Here is a 21,660-nt window from a genome sequence, read left to right as displayed (position 1 = left end):
GGGAGTCAGGGCTTCTAAGGATCTCCCGGATGTATCACGTCGGGATCAGCAGTTGCTGCTCACCAGCCTGGGCTGCAGCACCAAGGACACTGTTGCATCTTCCACAGCCAGGAGGCAGGGTCTGTACCTTGAGTTAATTAGTTCATTAGTTCATTATATTCAACTCAGTCCAGCTGGGTAATTATGATTGGATGACATAATGGAGCACAGCAGTGGAAGGACAAATATCACAGTGATAAATATAAATGCTTTTACAAGCAAAACTGAGAATATCCTTACTATAATTCTTTCAAATTTTGGCTGGTTTTGTATTAGCTTAGATTAATGCAACATACTTCAACTATTTAGTAGATATTCAAATATTCTGTTGTATTTTTTGGCTTGAAAATAGGCCAAGAATATATAATTGTCACTTACATGGCTCGCTTCTGCTCCTTCTGAAATCAACAGGGAGTTCTTTCCTTTGAATTTGATAGATTTTGCGTTAAGGTTACATTAATAAAGTTGTGGATCTGGACCTTGTCAGTGTTGGAGATGGGAAAATGGGATAGATGCTTGTTTGGTCTCACACAGCTTGCATAGTATGGACGCTCCTGATTTCAGTTCATTTCAGTAGGAATAACACTAAATTTAAGGTACTAGCCAAAAGTTGCTTTATTCAAATGCTATGTTTTAATATAGCTGTTTGTCTAACCGTCAGATGTTATGATTGGTTAATAAGCATTTCTAGGTAAAAAAAATCAGAATATTCAGATTCTATATTTCTTTTCTATCCCCAGATCCCATGTGGATTTTAACAGCAGTTTAAAGTTCATAATAATGTTTCTCGCTCCTCCTGGCCCCCTTCATAAGTTCAAATTCAGTCTGTGACCATTGCTGCCCTTCATGAGTTAAATTGCTCATAATTCTTTATTCATTCAATTCAGAACCTCGTAATCAAATGAAAGCCATTAAATTAAACAGTTCTTTTACAGTCCCATTGTATCTTAGCTGACAGGCTCATCATAAAGGAAATAAATCAGCTAATGAGATGAAATAATCAGATGGCTGAAAGACTGTATGCAGAAAGATTGTATGCAGATTGTACTGTTTGAAGCCTGTTAAAAAGGGTAGACCAGTTTGTGCCCCTTATATTCTATTATAAGCCCCTAAATTCAGAAGTCTCTGACACTCAATACACCCACAAATTCCTGTTTCTTCTATTTGAAATTTGCTATGAAAAGTTTCCATCGAGGTGTTTCACCAGTGTTATCTAGTTCTTAGAGCAAGCAAGAAGGCACTAGAAACCCTGAGATTTTCCCCAGCATCAGCCTGTGCAGAGTCCAGAGTTTTTAGCCTTGTCTCTTTTGCTCTGGGACTACCCAGCAGCCTGCTAACTCTGGCGTACATCTCCAAGGACAGAGTTCTCTTTGACAAAAAGCCATCTAGGCATCTAAGGAGCCAAGTTCTCTGCTGAGATAGGCTGGGTAGCTCTGCTGGGAGTCATGAAAACTTACTGACTTTCACTGCATGGAAACCACTCTCCATGCTCAATTGTCGCAGTCTTTTCTGAACCAAGTGGTTCTGATTTCAGATGTGTAGCCTTGGGGGCGTGGGGGAGCCGCTATATGAAACTCTTTGAGAGTTACTCCTAGAATGTTTTGATACATAATATCATGGAAAATTCATCCATCCACTTTAGTTTGCTATAAAAATGATTATAGAACTGCCAAGAGGAGATAGATCCAAATATCTAAATTACACTTTTGCAACCAAGTGGAAAGCTGTAGCTCTGCAGTTTTCTCATAGGAACTCGTACAAAGTGGAATAAGATTCTATCTTACCCGTCTTCATATTAGATAATGCAAAGAGTATCTGTGCTGCATACTTAATGCAGATAGTTGTTTCTTCTATTTGTAATACAGCATGAGACGGGCTTTCAAAAGCACTTAAGGTGGAGTCAGACCTTCTCTTCACCAACACATGCTTGAAACTCCCACATCTGCAGGCTTTCCATATAGGCACTTCTTCTGATTCATATAGCAGTATAGTTGAGTTGTACTTGGTATATGCACTTATAAAGGGAAAACTATGACCACATCCATCTAGAAATAAGCCCTGATATTTCTAACTGTTACACTGAATCATTAGGAGAGGCTTTGCTATCTTTCTTGATCTTCATAAGCTAGGGAGAAATCACCTGAATCGTTCATCACTCAGAATAAACAGCTCCACAAGGATGTGGTCTTTCGGTTTGAAAAGTGTGGGCAGAAGGCTGTGACAAGTGGAAAGGAGGCAAGTGTCCCGGTGAGAAGCAGAGGACAAGTGCCAGGCAGGGGTGCTTTTGTGCCCCATGCATCACCCACACAGCAGCTGCAGCTGCTGCCTGCATCAGACCAAGCAACTTTCCTGCCACTTTTGAAATTCAGAACAAAAAGTTAGTGGGAAAAAAAAATCATCCAGCTCCCTACTCCAAGGAAATACAATCATGAAGGCCCATGTGTTCAGCACTTAGAAAATCTGGGCTGCAAAGACTTAATCGCCTTCAAAATAATAAGGATGCGATATCGATGTAACTGAAGACATCAGCTGTAATGAATTATTGGGCTTCTTGGTTATTGGACTGACTTGAACCATTTTAACTTGAAATGCTTTTATACAATGCATGTTGGTTAATTTAATCTGCATAAGGTGTCCACTGAAAGGATGATTGAGTTTGTGTCAGTGTGCGAGTGACAGTAACATATTTCTGCCAATAACAGCGAAGAGCGATGTTAAACAACGCAGCAGAACAAAGTGCTCCTTACTTCAGTCACAAGCCAAGATGTAAGCATTGAGAAGTTGTTTGATGTCATATTGGGAGGCAAACATTTCACTGACAATATCAGAGTCAAAAAAACAGGTAAGAAAACACAGAGACACCAGTATTTTTGAGACTGAGAAGGAATGTGTCTCTGTGATAATTTGTCTTTTCCTTTTGTCTTTCCTGTTACTCAGAAACAGCTTTTTGTTATTCAAAATCAAGATTAGGCTACTACTACAAAAACATTACCAGTTTCTCTCAAATCTCAGATATTTTTCTGATTTAAGATGCTTTGTACTTGCCTGATCATCAGCAATTTAGCCTGCAATCGTGTTTGGTTTTCTCTGCCAGGTGGCGCAGGGTACAAGCAGACATGCAGAGACACTGTCACGGTGACCCAGTCTTGGTCGTGGACACCAGCCACCTTCATGGAGGAGCCAAGTAGCACCAGCTCGGGATCCTGGCAGGGACTGAGGGACTTGTGGGATACTGTTTTTTTTTGTTGTGTTTTTTTTGTGTGGGTTTTTTTTTTTTTTTTTCAATTAACTGAAGCATCTGCAAATGTTTGTGGACATTTATACACCCAGAGAGATGAGGCAGGAGACTGGAACCATCCAACAACCAGCAAAGATAGTTCAACTTCACATTTGAACTAGGCCTGGTAGCGAGTTTGGGAAACGCTTGTTTACATAGACTGCTACTATTAGCTATTGTTCTTACAGGATCACTCATGAATTCAGCTTGAGTAAAGGATAACACTGTCTTTTTCTGTATCCCTGCAGAAGATATGAGCAGGCAGGGTCAACAAGAACTATGTGAAATTGGAGAACTCATGGAGAAACAAGATGACTCGTGGGCAGTATAGGTGGAAGAGAAAAGCATTCAAGACACATAATAAAAAATGTCAATTGGGAAGAATGCCAAAAATTACATCATACGGCATTTTGTAATCCAACACTTCATATGTTTAAAGCTCTGGACAAAATGATAAGTAGCTCATTTTCATAATACTCTGGCAAGCTTTTGTCTTCCTTTGAAAGACAGAAATTTGAAGCAAGTAGATGAATTGCCCAGTGTGAATTGCCCAGTATGATAGATCAGGTCAGTGATACATCCAGGATCACAATGCGACAATTCCCACTGGACTCTTTAAAAGAAAACAGAGGCAAGAATTGGCTGGGCTTTCCACCTTTGCCAAATATGAGTATGGCTCAGCTGAACCTCAGGACCACACTACACCCAATGGAATTTGCTTCACCTACAAACACGATTAGCTGTGAATGTCAGTATGTATTGGTCTTGCATAGGACTATAAAATATTTTGGACATTGTTAATTTCATTTATTTTCTTAAAACTTGTATTTTGTTTAAAGATTTTTACTTATTTCTACTGCAGTGACTTTGTTGGTCTGGTTTCCCTTCTTGTGCAACGCTCAGTTCTCTTGTGCACAGATACTTTGCAAATACAACTTTCTGTAGCTATTTCTAGGAGATACTCTTAAAAACAGTTTTGTTTTATTAAGAAGTCCAACTGTCACATTTCTATACCACTGTAATTACCAGGTGACAGTGTTTTTACTTTTAAAATACCAATTCCAAGTTTATCATCCCTCTCCGTGACTCGTAATTCTTCTGGATAAACATGTTTCAGATCTGTGATGGTATCCCTGGTGATGGTTGCCATAGTGCTTCGCAGGATTTTGTTTCTGCTCATTCCTCAAAAGCAGGACTTTGGTTCTCTGTGGGAGGCCCAGAGTTGCACTAGTCTCAGATTTTATTGCCTTTGCTATTCTGCCACCACTAGGGAATAAATTACCCAGACATGCCACCGTCATCTTTACCATATTCCATCCACTCTGCTCAAGACGCATGTCACAAATCATTCTCCTTCTTTCTGTAGGACCTTATTACATATCAGTCGAAGTTTTCATTGGTTTCTACTCAGTTTCCATCTCAAGCACAGGTTATTCTCCATTAAAATTTCAGACTACATTTTCTAACATCACGCACGATACACTGAGTTTTTAAAATTTCAGTTATGTTCAAATATACTTAAAAAAACTTAAAAATAGGAAATAACAAAACCACCATGATTCTAATTGCCTCAAATGCTATACTTTCTGCAGGAGAAAATACACCTACCTCTGACTAGTTCAGTCTCGCTTGTTTTGATAAATGCCTTCCTTCCCTAAACCCCTTTTTTTTTTTCTAACAGCTTTAGAAAAATTTTTGAGTCTCATTTCTAGGAAATGACTGATACAACAACTATCTCAGAGGCCATGTCAGTGGCAATTAGTCACCAAAATATCTTTGAGAAGCTGAACCACGCTGATGCATTTGAAGAGGTAGACCATTTTCACTACCTATATATGTTAAAAGGTAGTTTCAACACTGCCTTGTCTAAAGTAAAAGCTGAAGCATCATTTAATATAACAGAGGCAGAATCTGGTTCACTGCAGTTTCAAAGTCAGGTGTCCAAATCATCATTTCTAAAGGGCATATATATAAGACATACATCACAATGAAGTCTCTCCTCACAGTAGATAGATCAATCACTTTGAGTGAGTAAGCAAGCACAGATACACGCATAATATATTATATAAAACAGTAGTATCTACCTCTCTTCTGCAGGATTTGCATCTTAAGAGTGACTGAAGAATGGAGAAGCATAAATTAAATCTCTTACAGTCCAATTTAATTTTTGAGATTTACTTGACCAGAGGACAAATTTAACATAAAATATTTTTAAAATACACAGAATGCAATTGAAGGCTCTCAAGGAAGAGAAAGCTCCCTCAGGATCATAGGCACAAGGCAATAAGCTTCCAAATTCCCCGCATGGTTGTTAGGTATGCTACATACCTGGTGTTATAACAGCCCACCAAGGCAACTATTTTGTGACCCCAGACCCAGCCCTGGGCAAAGCGGGTTACATGAGCAGCAGCCCTTGCCTGTGCAGGATCTTGCCTTATGGACCCATGCTTCTCCAGGATCTGCAGTATGATGTGGCAGGATGGAGGTGATGGAAAGAGCACAGCGACATCAGTCTGACCAGAGCTGCCTGGGAAATGGCTTTCTCCAGCCTATGATAGTTTAAGATTGGAGACACTTTCCTGCTCCTTGTTAAATAACTTTTAAAGCTTTTCTAGTTTGTAAGGTGGTAAAAAAGCACAAAAGGTGTTTCTGGGAAGACTTATGACCAATCTTACTTCTACTCTCCACACCAGTAGTATAATACCACTCATCCCCCTGTGCTTGCTCGACCATAGCAGTAAGCAAAGAGCAAATTTTCCTTTCCTGCTGGTAAACGGACCTACCTACCTGAACAGAGAGTGACTACTGCAGCAATCTTAAATTTAGATCATCTTTATCCACTGCAATAATTCTCCTTTCAGAACATCAACCAAGCTGCATATGCTGAAGAAGAAAGGAGGCAGAAATCACCTACCTGGAGTGTGTTTAAGGCATGGCATGCCTTGTTAGGGTACGAGAGTTAACCAGAGGCAGTTGTTGATAGTGAGCTGCTCTGCATGTGCCTCCACTTCATGGCCAGGATCATGAGTTCCACTTGTGAACCTCTGACATTAGTTTGTCATGCTGGGAAAGAAAACGGTACCAGTTACCCGGCATATCATGTAGGTCAATCCGAACATGTCTACCTGACACAGAGCTGTGTAGAGGAAGCTTAGCAGCTAAATTAAAAATCTCATCAGCCTACTGTTCTGCCTGGGCAAATACACCTCGTTGATTAACAGGACTAATTAATTCAGATAGCTGTACATAGCTCTGCTGCTGCGACAGGGACATTCCTGAGTGCCCTACAAGGGCAGAGTTTAAACCAAAGAGAAAAAGTGGTGCAAATAATTCAATAAGAAAACATTGTCATCCTTTCATAAGGATGTCAGTCAACGCTCATCTACTTCAGGTAAAAACAGAAACTCTCCCATAATGACCTAGTTATTCTGGTTCACATTTCTACTTCTATATAAACTTGCATTGTTCAATGGGAAATTCTAAACTTTCCAGAGAAGCTAAAGCCTGTATTTATAAACACATCATAGCAGATTTACTGTTAGACCAATTATATTGTGTGTGTCTCTTAGAAACACCCAATAAAAAATTATAAATACTCCAAAGAAGTTTTAAGTCTTGATAAAATAAATGGACCCTGGGCATTAGAAAGAGTTAGATATCGTTCAGGCAGGTGCCAGCCCAGCTTCCTCACATACTTCTCCACATGTCTCTAAGGCCTGATCTGCAATACCCTTCTTTTCCAAGGGCGGGTTCCCCTCCTTCCACCACTGCATGTGTCTGCTTGTGGCCAGGCAACAGTCCCCAAAACACCCACCGTCAAGAAGGAGCAGGGAGGTGGTATAGCCTAAATAGATGAAATACATACATACATGCACATACCCACCTACCTGTGCATATATACTGTACTAGCCTCAAGGCTTTTAATAGCTGAGAGAGAAAGAAAGTTGCTGGAATAAGTGCAGAGAGTGGAAAAGAACAAGTGACAAGAGCAAGTGCATGGTATGAAGACAGAGCAGGCAGCTGTTAAGAAGAGAAAGAAATGGGACCTCATACTATAAGTGTACAGCCTCTCAAGTGGGAAGATACATTCAGACACTTCATGGGATAAATAAAATGGTCGGTGGCATCAGATGGCAATACGAGCTACAAGAGATAACAGCACTTAACCTGTGCTGCTAACCAGTGAGATGTGAAAAAAAGATTGTGCTGGAAGACATGGCAGATTGCTCTGGTGGAGCCGCTCACCAGAGCAACAGGAACCTGGCACCATCAGGAGCAACCAAAGAACCCAGTAAGGAGAGCCAGGCGGTGGGAAGAGACAGGGCTTCCATAGGTGAACAAAACCAATATTGGTTAGTCTTGCCTCAAAATCAGAGAAGCAGCAAACAAATAGGCAGATTTTTTTGAGCTGTTACAGAAAATCTAGGGAGAGCGAGGACTTCTTTGCAGAAAACTTCCTCTTCATGGTATCCTGTTTCTGTTACTGTTGTTGAGGTAGTTGAACATTCTTTGAAGCTGAAATAATTTCCTTCATCCTGCTTTCCTCCCCCCTGACCTTGTTCTTAGCCTGGTTGAATTAACAATTTAAATTAATTAAAAACACACTTGTCTAGGTCAAAGCTTTTCTATACAATGTGTTAAGAAGAAATATGACACATGGTTATAGTAGCTTCAAGTTTAAGAGATTTTACCTTTCCAAACTCCTCAGGTTTTCACTATTGGGAAGACCAATTCTCTGTCATTATAGAGGTATCTTCAGAGCATAATTGTCATAAAATTTAATGAATTCCTCCTTCGGGAAAAGACCTTGATCTTCCTGAATCTCCTCCCATTTTGGTAAATATTTTATTAATGTGAAAAATACTTGAATGTTTTTCAAACTGTTTACATTCTTCCCTTTCAAACCTTTTGTCCTTGTCCAATAGGATTTCTACATGCTCACAATTCCTGGGATATTTCCTCTGTATCTGTCTGTTCCAGACTGAATTGGCTTTTGAGGGTTTTATGAACTTCTACACGTATTCCTAGCAATACTGGCTGTGCTGTCTCTGCTTACTGATCTTATCGTAAGCCATTTACTGTTTCCATTTTATCTTTCAATTAGACCCTTCTTCAAACCCATTCTTTCACATTCCTTCCCTAGGTTGTATAAAAGAGAGGTCTTTAATCTTTCCTCTAATTGAAGTTGTCCTTCCCAGCGTGTTTTCCACTGCAATGCTCTGGTTTTCATTAAGCAATGTCAGCAATACTCCAGTTGCTGTTGCTTTCTGTTTAATGTGGTTTTGCAAGAATAATAACAACTTTTTGTCTTTCCACAGAACGTGGAAAGAAAGTTTTAATTTATTAGCCTCATAAAATCAAGCACTGCAGTACTGATGCCATATGAGAACTAAGGTGAGGAAAAGGCAAATTTCTAAGTCCCAAATAGGTAAAGCATTGCCAAGAGTTGCTGCCTGGTTAGACACTGACACACTGATACCTTCCAACTGCAACTGTAATGACTGCAGGTCAACCCTGGTAGGTAAAAACCATGAAAAGATAGAGCTGGGAATGAAATGAGGAAAGATTCCCTGGGTTATATAAATGCGGTGTCCAGGGCCACAGTGCACTTAAACAGTCACAAAATCCCGGTCCAGATCTGCACAGGTGGAGGAGCTGGGACTGGCAAATCCCAGCAATAAGTCAATGTAAATCAAAGGGTGACACTAAATATTCAGACTTTGTTCTCCACTGGAAATGTACTGATTAGCAGCCACTGAGGATCTGATCAGATTAAAATAAGACAAATAATGGCTGTTTCCATAAGCAGGAGGTCTTGGCCTCTAGCAATCAACAGAGCCAGCTATTACACACCAGCCATGGAGCTAGCATTTTCTCAGATAACGCAAGCAGTGATAATAGAGCAAGTTTCTAGTCTGACTTAACTCAAACATGCAAGATAGCTGGCGCTTTTGTGGTGTGCAGTTTCTTAGGATCACACTTGCAGACGGCTAAGCTTACTCTGAGAGAGACAAGCGATGAAAATTAAAACAGCACACTCCATATGTGCTGTAAATCACACATAGCTGTTGGAGGAGGAGAATACCTGCTTTTCTTACAGTTTGTTTTTAGTTAAAAAGAAAAAACAGGTAACTGTTGTTTCCGAGTGGGAAGGAAGGAGAAGGTGAATTGAGGAATGAAAAGCAATTAAAAGCTTCTCAAGAAATTTTTAGGTGTTTGTTCTTGACTTCTTCCAGGATGACATTTCAAAGTCCAAGCTTAAAGATCAGCCTGAATTGGAAGCAGAGAAAGCATCAATATTCAGAGTTTAATCAAGCTCAGCTTTACTGTGAGACATGGCACAAAAAAAGCTGCTTCTGAGTTAGGCAATTCAAAGCCACTGCAAACCCTGCAGGGTGTCTGTGAGATGTTTCCCAGGCCAGCATAGCTGAGACTAAGGTATTCCTAACTACAAAAAACATGTCATGGAAACCAAGTTACAGGTCCTTTAGATAACAAGGGCACCTGAGCTGAAAAAGGATTAACCATCTTTCCAGGTATTATTCCTATTACCAATTTCCTCCCTTATAGATCTGTAAATATTCTGCCTCTTTCATTTCTAAAATATGAGCAGTGAGCAACTTCCACACCTGCCAACCAAAAAAGGTTCTGCCGGTTCTAATGGCTAACAAGAGCCCAGTTCTCCGCCAAAGCAGTTCTTCTTGATATATGGTCTCAAGTGCAGGGCGGCTGCCTGGGACAGCACCTGGGAGTGGGAACTCAGACAAGCTCCCAAATGCCACACATCATCATGTATTTTGGTTCTCTCTGCTTTGGGAACATCTGTGACTCACAAAGGTGTCTCTAAACAGAATAAGGACAGTGTAGCACTCTGTCCAGACAGTACTGTGGATGCTAAAATCCATATAAGCCAAAAGTCCTACCTCTCAGCATGATTCACGACCTGAGTTACTGACCAGGTCTGGAGCTACTGCGGTCATGACCAATTCAGGAAGTCACTGGCCATGATGTCCTTCCTGACGTCCTTCCCCTATTCGGTTCCTCCTGATGTGCACTCCAGTAGGTACAACAAGACATCTAATGGGACATCAGCCCAGGATTTTGGAATGAACAGAACTGATTGGAATTCAGAACTCGTGTCCTATGAGAAAGTTTTGACCTTTCAAGTTCATTTTTGTTGTCAATCAAAGTTTGAAACAAAATGTGTTTGCCATACATTAAACATATTTCAAGGATTTTGTTTTACACTGAGTAAAATGTTTAATATTTATCTGAATTATAGCTTTTTACTTTTGACTTTAAAAGATTACAATTTTTAAACATTTACAAAATTAAAACTATTAGAAAGAAAGTCAATTCTAAATGATAAACAGAAAAGTTACATCTGGGAAATGGAAAAGGGAACATCATTATTTAAATACCTCACTGACATCTATTTCACATAAACAGGAATTAAAAAAAAAAAAGCCTAATTATGATGCAGCATTTTCTGATCGATAGACACAGTGATGGAAATTTTCTGTTCCACTTCGAAAAGAGTGCTGATAGTGTCCTCTGGGGAGTAGGTCCCCATGAAACATCATTTGGAGCCAGGAACATTGACAAGGAAGCTTTTTACAGAAAGAGTGTTGATCTTAGGAGAGTTTCAAGATTTTGAGCTTGCTGCTCTAGTTCTTGATTCACCTTTTTCTAAGGTGGTTTTTTTTTGCCTGCATTTATTCACAGTCAAGTCCATTTGACTTTTGTGAAATGAGACTATGTAGAGCAAGACACGAATTTCCTTTCTTCTTTAAAGCAGTGGCCACCACGGGGAGTCTAAGGTGTAGCATGAGTCACCAAATTTTGTAAATAAAGCTCTTCACATACCGTGCACTGTCAAGTAACAGATTCAATTCATGCTGCCGGGTTAATGCTGCCTGAGGATCAACCCAGTCACAAAACATGATAATTCTGGTTTGTGTCTGGAAATTTCTAGAATAAAAGACAATTCACTTTGACTTTTGTTCTCAGTGAATGCTACTCTATCACGATGTTTCCAGATGCTTATTTTAGACACTAAAGAATTTTTGTGGGTTTTAAAAGCAGCTTTGTAATGCACTGTGATAAAAATAAAAAAGTGTCTGGTTAAAAGACTTGCTTTCCTGTAAGTGTACTGTTATTATTTTATTCTAAAGATATTCATTAGAGCTTTTCTTGGTTGTTATGATATAAAAGTATTGTAAACTGTGGAACGAGATAATTTAAATAACCCAGCCTATATGAGTCATCCTCTGGCCTTTAAGTACAGACCAGATTTCAAACACCTGGGTAATTAAAGTCAAGGGCAGTTTTACTTAGCAACTTCAGTTTTGACAGCTATGCACTTAAGTCTTAAATTTTGCTCAAGCTTAGGTAGCCATTCTATGTTTAAGAAAAAGTACCACAATATCCCCTTCCCTGCTTAGTGAAACCTGTGCAAACTGCGGCACTTCCTAACCACAGCAAAGACTCTCTGCCATCTTCTTCCCGTAAGCAATACACTACTTCTGAGACACTTCTCTGGGACAAAGTCTGTTGTATTTTGCCATCCCTGGCAGCTGTACGGTCTTCATTGAGGCATCACTTTTACCTGCTGTCCTTTTTTTTTTACACTTGTTTCATCTTTCTTCCTAGCCCAGGTTACACTGGGGAGGTGGCAGCCAGGGAAAGAAAACCTCGTACTAGATTTCTGCAAGTATAAAAAATAAATAAGAATATAATGAATAATGCAAATTTTAGCTTGAGTCAACGAGCACACGATGCCATTCAGGCAGAGAGCAATGGGAGCTGCTCACAGTTTGGCAGTGGCTGCTTCCTCTGCATTGATCAAGCAACTGTCCTTTTCCCGGGAACATCTAAGATGACAATGTGGTTGGCGTGGGAGGTGTTCACTGAGAAAAGCCCAAAATGGACTCTAGGATTTCACATAAACTTCTCTGCCACAAGGGCAAGCAAGCAAAAGTTAATCAACGGTGTATATTAGTGCATGCCACATATGGCATATTATGAAGTAATTCCAGTGCTAAGCCCTGGTCCACGTGCTGTGACATACTTATTTCCAGATGACTACTTTTAGGTCTTCAATCACTCTTCAATTTTTCAAACTGTCAGCAACAGTGTGTTATATTGCAACAGTGTCTGTGACTGATGGCAGGCTAAAGTCAGACAGGGTGTACCAAGCTCTTCTGTTTGGCAGAATGCACTTTCTGTTGCAAGTGGCCTCAAGCACCACTCTCAGTCTTATCGTGAACTGCCTGTTTCATCAGTGTCGCAGAATGTACCTTTGGGTCCTTCAGACAGTGGCTAGAGATGTTTGACAGCTTTGGGTGTCATCATGATTATTCATTTTGTCCTGGTGCTTTGTTGTTAGAGTCCTACCCTTCATTGATCTTTATCCAGCTCTTACCTCTGGATTCCACTCTCCAGGGCTCTCTAGACTCACATACTTGATTCATAGTGCCATATAGGTCTCTTCACCCAACACTAGATGTACCAGGCTGGAAGAGTCACTGTCCTTTCCGTGCTACTCATGAAAGTCAAGTTGTCTCCAGCTTCCCAGTCTTTTCATGCAACAGACCTCAACAGAGACACGGGGGTGGTGGAGGAGTATGCATCTTGGAGGAAATGTTTTTACCAGTACTTTGAGTTATGGTGGGTGAAAAATGTTTCCGTCAAGCACTGAGGATCTTTTCTTTCCAGCTCTGATGGAATATGAACATCTCAGGAGTTATAAGTATCTATTATAGCCTTACTGCTATGGAAACAGCAACTTCTCAGCTATAGTTAGGAAGAGCTAAGTTATCAAGAAGTTATTAGCTGGGTCTCCCTTCTCAGGAAGATGCTGTTTCCCCACTAGGCAGGGAATTTAGGCTGAGATGACCTATTTCCTGAGAGACCAAGGACAATGTTTCTGGTCCTATGGCTTGGGTGCATAAAAACATACTCCAGGCTTTGATGAACAAAACATACCACACCTAGCATAGCTTAAATAAGAACTCGTTCTTCTTTCGACTTTGTCTCCCTTGTGGAGTCCTGAAATCATGCTGCTTTGTACACCAGGAACCGCAGTACACGTCATGTTGCCCAGCTCTTCATGAATGGCTTCCAGATGTCTGGTCAGGGCTATGTGAAGTGTTAAGTAATCAGCAGACCCAAACAGTAGGGTCACAAGGTGCACTGTAAAAAGGCATTGTATATCATACCCACCATGTCTTCCTGTCTCATTATTTCTCTTCCAGCCGAAGCTGCCAAATATTAGGCCCGTTTTTAAACACTCATCCGTCTCCATATAAAAAGTGTTTTTTACTGCATTTTCTGCGTTACATCTCAAATTCACAAATAACTTTATACACAACCTTGTTCTTACTGTACCGTGTATTTGATTTTGATCTAAAACACCTACCCTGTCAAGCTGTTGCCTGGACCATACCTGATACGTGCTGAAGTGAGAAACATCCTCTGTTTATTCAGTCTTACTCAGCTCCTTACACCTCACTTGTAGCAAGTCATAAAGCACAGGCTGAAACACGAAAATGCGGTTGTAACAGGGGTGTCATGGATCAGTTTCCCCTTCAAAATCCACTTTTAACTAGTCCTCATCTTTCCTTTGCCACTCAGAGTAACCATCTTCAGGGCTATCCTTGATTCTTTGCAACATGCTCTGGGTTTTGCTCTCTGCCAGTTTAATGAACTTATCACCTCTCCTATGCTCATCATTGCTTTTCCCCTCAAGAACCTTAACATCATTGATATATTTTTACTGAAATTATCCTTAAAGTTGAACCTTTTCTCTATTATGGGATCAGGAAAGTACAATTTGATTTTAAACACCAGCTGGATAGCACAAATGTTCAAAGTAAAAAGAAAAATCTAACTAGCAATGTAAAACAGCATTAGTGTCACCAAATGTAATGGAGGAAGTAATCATAATTCCTATTTAAAGAGTGATAATACACAAGAAATAGGCATCATTTCTCTATTAAAAACGACATCATCTGACCTTTTTTTCAGAATTCTAGAACAAAATGTCATTATGTAAATACAGAAGGATAGTTAATATGTTTTATATTTTTTCTTTAGGAAACGTACTACCAGGAAATGGAAACACAAGATCCAAGATTATTTTCCCTCTAGTTCTGTTATACAGCATATAAAAATTCATTTCAACTCAGGCAATACAACAGCAGACACTGGCGAAGACTGGACTTCAATTACTTGTGTTTATGTAACAACTAATTGACAGGGTGATGGTGAATGCATCACATTGGGAAAGCTGGCAGAAACTGTTTGAATAATCCATTTATTCTCCTTTTCTTGTCAATGAGCAAAGAAAAAGAAATACAAAAGCATACACCAGAAAAACACACTAAGAAAATTTATGTGCAGGAAGGTTGGTTTATATGTGATAGGATAATTCAATTAAGGACAGTTAAATTTTAATGACCTCTCTCAATGCCCATACAAGTCAAGTAACATGGTCTGCTGGCTTTCGTCAGAATGAGTGATAGCCAATGCCAAAGTACCATTTATCACTAAATTTTCAGTTTTCAAGGAATTGGATTTGTTTTGTGTTATTTATTTAGATCTTTTACTTTCTAGCTGATCACACCTCTGCATGAAATGGCGTCTACTGTCTCCAGTAATAACTCAGGGCTGGAGGGAGGCAGAGTTTGTGGGAAATGTGGGAATTCTGACAGAACATATCATCACTGGACAGTGTGTCTTGTGAGAGCCAAAGTATCTGATTGGAATGTAACCATTACACAAAATTTTCTTTGTATTACTGTCAGGGTTCTAGTCTACTAGCTGTTGTTCCAGCTTGCCCAGGCAAGCTGTATATGGGCCCGTATCTATAGCCATGGCTGCAGAGCAACTCCATCAGACAAGCTGCTCAAAGGTCAGTGACACCAGAGCTTTCAGGCTGTGAGGGAGAGAACCTGAAGCTGTGGGAGCGAGACACCCAGATGACTCCAGAGCATGGCAGTCCTGAGATCTTCATGTTTGGAACTCTTCTTGCAGAAGGACTGAGATCCAAAACTAACCTAAGACTTGCAGCAGCTGACAGGACCTTCCACCTCTTTTACCTGGAGATGAGGTAAACCCTTCTGACAGAGAAAATGGGTATCCAGACCTTAAATTAAATAGCTGTTTAAAATGCAGTCTCAGATTCTGTAAATCCTACTGAATATCCTCATCTTTGCTCTCCAAGCAGGTCTGCTGATTTTAACAGAACTGCTCGCATACATCAAGTTGATCAGTCCTTTCCCCTTTTCTCTGCATCAGGTCAAAGAACAGACCTCTACAGTAGAAAAACATGATATGCTAGACAACTTGCAGCTTCTTAAAGTCATAACGCTAATTTAGTTGTGCTGCCCCAAGGCTGCTGGTCCAATGCCAAGCTGTTTCTGATATATCCCCTGAGAAGAAGGGGGAAGAATGGAGACACAGCCAGGGTACAAAGAGCTTGGGAGAGACAGGTTGGCTGCTTCTGCTGCTGCTGGGGCTTTGTCTGGGTAGGAGAACCCCTTCCCTGCTAAGCGATATGACTATCCTACTTCACCACTGTCTCACACAGCTTGGCCCATCTTCCATGGCAATCTAGGTTCAGTTCTGTGGGGATAAGATGGTTTTGCTACTGCTCGCACCAGCCTGATGCCAAAGACAACTGTCTGCCTGCACCTACACTGTCTTCACATCAGAGCGGGCTCACTAACTGGTTTAAAACCTGCAGTGAGAGCAGTCAGGCTTTTTTGGCTAGCAGAAGACCCAGATCCAGATGCGCTGGTGCTATTATGCATGTCCATAATATTGAGCCGTGTGTACCTATCAATTTGGACAGGTGCTGGACCTCCTGCATTAGTTGTCTAAATGCATGGCACAGCAGCAGCAGCTTTGTTAAGTCCTAGTTCTGGAGTGACCATGCATGCAAAACCTAGTTGCGCAGACATATTAATCATATCTGGAGGTAGCCATTTTGTTTGCCTTTTAAATGAGACAATTGATCACAGATGGATTATCTTTATCCCTGTGCACAAAGCCATGACCTTTCTGGACTGCTACATAAATATTTAGTCCTTTTTTTGGCACCCAGTCATTTCCTGTGATTCAAACAAAGAGATTACTAAACACAAACACATTCGAGATGAGTGCCCAAGTAAAAGTAAACTCATCATTCTCTTCAGTGAACAAACACAGTGGAAACCTGACAAGAACAAAATGGTTGTAGTCTGAAATGCATTCATTATTGACTGAACATATGCTATGATTATTACTGCCGTTTATCATTGCCTGGTGGTAAAGCAAGACCCATGACTAAGCAGTGTCGGTGATCACATAATGCCCTTCTCTATGCGTAGTCATAGTCTTCTTACAGCTATAAAAATTTCAAGCTCTCACATCGTATAGATTTGAAAACTTGGAATGGACTTGAAAAGGTAAAAAGTCTGGAGATATTTGGGCAGCAGACCTTCTCAGGCCATACAAACCCACTGTCTCCACTGGGTGTTCCTTCCTCAGTCCCAATTGATAACCCCGTTAGTAAACTTAGAACAACAATAGCACAAAAAAGCAATGCACAATCCATTCTGGCCTTGCTTTAAAAGGTCAGTTTTCCAGGCAGCTGGCCAGGCTCACATTAGCCTCCTTCCTGACCTTTCCAAGCAACAAATTATGCTGCTCACCAGTGACAGTGCTATTAACCACTGAGACTATAGAAGAGGAATACCTGAAGTAAAGCACCATTTCAGGAATATTCATTCAAAGGTAACTTAGGTCCAGATATCTTTGGACTGAACACATGTGAAAAGATATGGTTGGTTCTGCAGCTGTGAACCCCTTGCAAATGCATCATTTCATAAGAAATCTGTCCATTTTAGTCGAAGACAGATGGCTTGCTGAAAGGGGCTGTGTCAGTCTAGTCTAATAACATGAATAAAGTGATAATTATTTCCTTCTATGCTTTTTCACCGTTTCAATGTATTTGAAGCTGTTACTGTGTTTGCTGGTTCTCCCTAACATATAAGACAAAATCCCTCAGCAATGGTTGGTACTTCAGATTGGATGCGGCAGCAGCAAACAGCGCAGACATATTGAGAAACTGGCAAGTGCTAGAAATGTAAGTGTTCCCCTTCTTCTGGCAAAAGCTTAACAGAGGAAAAAAAAATGACATTTTCAGAGGAAATAGGATACCACTTTTCAACCAGTTCTTTACTAAGCAAAGACTGCAAGACTGTTTGCCTCCTCAAAGGTCATTTTTGTTCAGATCATGAAACAGGGCACTAGCGGAAGAGCTTCAAAAGAAAAGAAAAGCTAAAGTCAAATTACTCAGAGAAGCAAAAACAGCAAAACTAAAAGCTGGAAAAGTTTAGCCAAAACCAAATAGAAAAAAAAAACAAAAAAACAACAAAACAGGAAAACCAGAAAACATCTGTTGTGATGCACAGTAATGCAACTAAGATGGAATTACTTCTGTGAAAAACTGATTATAATTGGAGGAAGACAGGATGATACAAAATATACTATACTGTTCACTCTTGGAATGGTAAAAGCAGGATCAGCAATCTTGAACCAAGGAAGGGCTACAGAGGTGGTGAAGTGTCTAGAGCACAAGTTTTATGAGAAGTGGCTGAGGGAACTAAAGTTGTTTAGCCTGAAGAAAAGGAGGCTGAGGGGAGACTTTATCACTCTCTACAATTACCTGAAAAGTGGTTGTAGTGAGATGGGTGACAGTCTCTTCTCCCAAGTAACAAGCTATAGGACAAGAGGAAATGGCCTCAAGCTGCACCAGAGGAGTTTTAGATTGGATATTAGGAAAAATTTCTTCACTGAAAGGGTTTTCAAGCATTGGAGCAGGCTGCCCAGGGAAGTGGTTGAGTCGCTACTCCTGGAGGTGTTTAAAAGACATGTAGATGTGGTGCTTAAGGACATGGGACTTGGTTTAGTGGTGGACTTGGCAGTCTTAGGTCAACGGTTGGACTCAATGATCTTCAAGGTCTCTTTCAATCTAAATGATTCTATGATTTTTCTTATATTTTTTATAACTCTGAATCATGTCAGATGTTTTTAATGACTTGTATCTTGCAAGGAAAGCAAAATTCCAGTTCCAGAATCAAGAGATTTGTTTCCTAGAGGTGCATTGGAGCAGTCAAGAACATGTAAAAGATAATGAGTGAAGTGGAGACAGCATCTCTGGAGCAGTGTTAGCGAGGAAAGGAGCAGACAGTGCATTGCACTGATTCCTTAGGTTTGTAACAAGCACTGAGGCAGACTGAAGAGAAAAGGAGAGCCCAGATGGGGAAGGTGGGAGGTTTGCAGACAGGAGAGTGGAGCTGGAGGTACAGTGGAGAGGTGAGAAAGCTGCAGAGGGTCAAGGTAGAGGGCAGAGTCGAACTTCTGAAGAAGCAAGAAACCTAATTCATTTCCTTGTGGTGACTATATTGATTAAAGATATTTCTCTGTCCCCCCTTTTCCTTACTACCTTATCCCTAACCTATGTCCAGAAGGTTCTTCTTACCTTTGAAAAAGTGAACTTCAGAAGGTCTCAAACTTGACCTATTTTTTAAGTATCTGATTCCAATAGTAAGTTTTGTATAATCGAAGGATCTTTTTTTTTCCCCTTTGAATAAATGCGTCAGTGCTATATTTCTTTCTGTTTCTAGCCCTCAGCTTTGCATATGTGAGAAACCACAGACGTCTTCCCTTTGGGAGGAAAAATCAGTCAAGCCTGTGTTAGTTGGAGGGGAAGAAAAAAAAAAAAAAAGCAGTTTACCAAATGATGAGGCAAAGAATTGAGTAAGTTTCAACTGGAAGCATAGACATGGAGGCAACCCTATAAACTGACTTGTACAGAAGGACTCCTGCTCTCACTGCAGTCGCTCTATAGAGCAGGAAGAACTGCTTACCATGAAAACTCACAGACTGTCATGGTACCTTCTAGAGCAATCACAGCAGCACACTGAATTCCAAGTTGCTTACAGGAGTTGGTAGCTACCATCCCTGTTGTCTCCTGTAAGCAGCTGGAGCTCTCTTTACTCTAAGGCTACTCAGCCACACACATCCAGTGTCAAAGCTCTCCGAGGACAGATGCTACAGTCCTTTCAAGAAAAACTCAAGCGAAGTTAGCAAGGTCCACCCCAGAGCCTATAAGTGTCCCTTGGTGGGTATGCTAAGCAGTAGATGCACTCTGCTTCCTCCAGATGTACTGGCAAAGTGACCTCAGAGCTCAACCCAAAGTGGTTCCTACAGTCAGACCATGCAGATGAAGCAGTAAGTTATTTCATACCCTCTGTCATCACTTTCATACGCTCCTGTCATGCCTGTCTCCCCCTACACTTGATCTTAGAAGTTACGTTGCTAGCTGAAGTTACCTTTAGGTTAGAAGTTACCAAAAAGTTAGAACCATGACAGTGATTAATATTTGAGCAATACTGCCCACCTCTTTGAAATAAATCATAAAACTATGTTTCTTCAGACAAATGCCTTTAAAAAACCCCCACAAAATATCAATTTTTCTCACCTTAAAAAAAATCCTTGTTTGTGTTTTCCTAAATATGATTTCTCATCTTTTCTTGCTATCATTATATAATGCCACACTTTCTGATACAGTATCAGTTTGTATACAAATGTTCTGTGTCAACATCCCCTGAAAGCAGCATTTTTTAACTTCAGCATCAATGTTACTTCAAAGTTATCACAATGTCACATCTACTTCAGATCCAGTAAAAATGATAATATTGTGGTATTTTGCTCTTGTTTCTTACTTAAACTACCCTCCTATTGAAATCACACAGCAAAAATGGCCTAAATAATAACAGAATAAGAAATTTTAGTAATTTCTGAAGTGAAATAATTTCTCAGGACAGTAAGTTAGAGGAGATTCTAAATTTAAGAACAATGTGTAGGTGAACATTACAAAAGTTTCTTTTCCAGAGCTTTGCAAAAACTTGGCAGAAAACAGCCTTTGAAAACAGACAATGGGATGAGCATAAAGCAATCCTCTTTCTTGAATCAATAAAGATGGCTACAAGATTATGAATTCAGATGAAACAGGAACAAAGTTTTCTTTCTCATGAAAGCTGCAGAAAGAATTGGTCTAAGAAACACCAAAGACATTTATCCAGAGATAACCTCTAAATATTTTAAGGAGAAAAGAAATCCACCACGCAGGGGGCTTTCATTATTACTAGAATGGTGCCAATCTTTCTCAGAAAGTAAAATACAATTTTGAGTATTGTTGCTTTATGTATGGAGTAGGGGTTTAATATTTACTGATTTCAGATAGAGCAGAACTAGAACAATGCTGAGTGCTTCCGTGGCATTTTCCAAAGATGGAAGACATCCTTACCAATCTAAAGACAGCATTGACAGTCACAAAACCTGACTGTAATCCTCAACTTTGCCATTACAATCAGTGTCTGGCCACAGGGAAGTTATTTAATTTCTTTGTGTTGGAGTTCATTGCAAGAACTAGCAATGCACTGCTTGCCTCCCTCTGGGTTTCTCAGTGATGGTATGAGACCAAAGAGTTCTTGCTGTAAAACACTTTGGTTGATGAACTCAAATTTTACTGGCAAATTAAGAAAACTTTTTACTTCCTTCATCCCGTTTTGCTCATTAATTTATCTACTATAAATTACTATTTCCTTTCTCCCATACAGTATGAAACTAATTTAAGAGTCATTGTCTTCAGTGGAAATGGGATTAGAAACTTTCACAGAAACTGCTGGCAGTATTGTGGAAACATTGGAAACTACCATGGAAACTTATTCATGGAGGGCATAAAAGGCAGAATGAGTTAGTCATTTTAAAAGTCATACAGTTTGTAAGCTCTGTGGTTAGTTCTGGCAGCGAGAAGTGAGATTCTTTAATAGACCTAATGGATGATGTCAAATTCTATGTTTAAATATTTAATGTGATTTAACTGCCTAAGAGTATCCTGTTGCAGGTTGTCTGGCTTTCGAGGCACATGAAATCTGATCAGACACCAACTGCCTATAACAGTAGACTCCTTAATAGAGCAGTCAGTATGTGGCACAGATGTCAGCCTTCTCTCAAGGGACCTCTCTTCAGGAATAACTAGTTGGTGGTATTACTGCTCGGAAAGAAGAGAAAGAACTCAGATAAGAAACATTAAGTGATTTTAGGTTTTCCAATAGGTGAGCACACACATAGCTCTTGAATTTAACAGTCACTCTTCGCGTTGTGACCACTACTTCAGGTTCCACCTCTAACCAGCAAGTTGTTTGAACTGCTTGAGAAGTCTGGTAGCTTGGTTTACAACACGGGACATTTCCTCAAGTGATATAAGCTTCTACTGCAGTGGGAAGTTG

This window comes from Tauraco erythrolophus, chromosome 5, assembly GCF_009769465.1.
Source record: "Tauraco erythrolophus isolate bTauEry1 chromosome 5, bTauEry1.pri, whole genome shotgun sequence".
NCBI classification, from domain to species: Eukaryota; Metazoa; Chordata; class Aves; order Musophagiformes; family Musophagidae; genus Tauraco; species Tauraco erythrolophus.
Note: the sequence above shows the minus strand (reverse complement) of the source record.